Below are 2250 nucleotides of genomic sequence, written 5' to 3' on the forward strand. Positions count from 1 at the left end.
AACGCCTTCGAGGGGGAGGGGGGGGTTTATGCAAAGCGTTACGTTAGCGTCACATCGGGGGGGAGGGGGTTCAAGCAAAACGTTACGTAACGCTTTCGAGTACGGAATGGTAGTTTTTTGTGCTGAATTCGTAGTGAAAAAGCGTTACATGGGGGAGGAGGGGATTGAAAAAAGCGTTACGTTGGCGTTACATGGGGGAGGGGGGGTCAAAAATTCGGAAAAAAAGCGTTACGTAATATTTGAACGTTCCCATAGGCAATGTCGCGATGACTCGCTATGATTTATTGTTACTAATGATTATTATAGGCTTGCAGCTCTTTGCCCGTTCTCATAGCAAGAGAAGGGAAACTTCGATTTGCGAAGTTTAAAGACGTCAAAATTGCTCTGTAATGTTTTTCTTTAAAATGCTAATGCAATTACCAAAGCAAGACTAGAAGAGTGTCTCTCTTTAACCCCGGGTAGTCACTAGTTGGGTATGCAAAATAAACGAATCATCATATCACTTGAAACGCGCTTTTTTAGTTTTTTAATCTTTACAACAACGCACCAGTTTCTTTCTCATCGACCGAAACAGCTCAGAAATCTCGTGGTAGTGCGACAATAGTAAGCATCATGAATGTACAATGGAGTGAGTTTCGCATTTAGCAGCATGATCGTTGCTTATTTCAAAATGTAGATACTAACGATCTGTTTTAACATGATGCTGTCATGAATAAGTTAACAGGCGTCTGATATTAATTTTTTTAGTTTATTTTGTCATTCATATTCCTAGCTTGAAATTTATCTGGTAATTTTTAACTAAATATGCCAATACAGGTTGAAATGCCTTTGAGTTTTTCTGTAGGGTATTTTTTTCTTGCTAAGCAAGGGTAATACTGTTTGTCTTAAAAACTTTTTGTTGAAAGTTTATTCGACAAAAATCTCTGTTTTTTTCGACCTTTTACTTTTTGTCACGGTTCTCTCTATCTCTTACACTTAAATAGACTTTGGAAAGATTGATGGGGTGGTTTGTTGGGATATCAAACGTTTAATTATCATTGGTTAGTACCATCTTCCGTAGAGACCTGGTGTAGGCCTACAGCATGTCCCTGCTAGCAGCGGTCCTCCAGTTTTGCAACAGTCAAATAAATGGTCGAATAGTTCTGCTTGTGAGATTGTTGATAGAAATCTTTGAAGAACTTTAGCAAATGGTTCAGCACTTCCAACAGATAATCAAAATACGTATAACTCTAAACAGCAATGACTTCACTTATTCAATCAGCTTTGACTACAATAATATCGGCTACAACTTTGCAATACAATCATCTACCATACATTTCATCACAACTTCTCATTAAAAGACTACACAAATTACGGTACGATTTATAGCCGTTGTGTTTTGACCAGTAACTTCCTGAAACTCGTAAGAACTCGTTTTTCTGGTCAAATTTGACTAAAATAAACAGCAAATGTTCCACCAAGTGAAAGAACTTTCTCAAATTGCACGAACGCAAAATCTTCTAGAAGCAAGTATCGCAATAAGGATTGCGCAATGAAAGATTGCATTAGGACAGTTATCGACAATAACACCTCAAGAATTACACAATTGGAATAGCCTTCCCAATCAAGGAAATACAATGTAGCCTGGCGTAAGGCTACGCATATTGATCGTGAAACTTATCAAATGCATACTTGGTAAGAGCGCTGACTAAAGGCCATCAAGGATGTGATGACATCTCTCAATGCAATACCCGCCCAATATCAAGTGCGTTTTATACTGCTTTATCCGACTTGATTCCTCGTGTGAGATACTTGACCAATTGCTGTGTGGTTGATGCCATCGATCGTCCCTATTAGCGAAGTATAACCATCAAGTGTCATTTTCTCATTGGCTATTACGTCATTCTCATGTGCAAGCGTTTACTCAGTCCCAGACATCAAAATCCGTCGTTTTTACATTGATTGAAACGACGTAAAAATGACGGATTTTTCTCTCTGGATAGTAACTCCTTCTGGCTCAATTTTGAACTACTTGCAAATACGAACGGTCTTCTATGACTCTGTATACAAGAAAGTTCGTCGATTTTTCTTTCTATTTTGCTTGTTGTACATGCAATAGTATTATATAAAATCTTTTTCAAGTAATTTAGTCGCTTTTTTGTGTTTCAGAGTGCGAATAGCTATTTTTTTGCTTTAATAAACGCAAGAGCTAGGTAATTTTCCAGCTGCTGTGTTGCTAACACTTAACGCTTTGTTGCTCCGATAATAAAA

The sequence above is a fragment of the Aplidium turbinatum genome, chromosome 2 (assembly GCF_918807975.1).
Source record: "Aplidium turbinatum chromosome 2, kaAplTurb1.1, whole genome shotgun sequence".
In the NCBI taxonomy this organism is placed as follows: domain Eukaryota; kingdom Metazoa; phylum Chordata; class Ascidiacea; order Aplousobranchia; family Polyclinidae; genus Aplidium; species Aplidium turbinatum.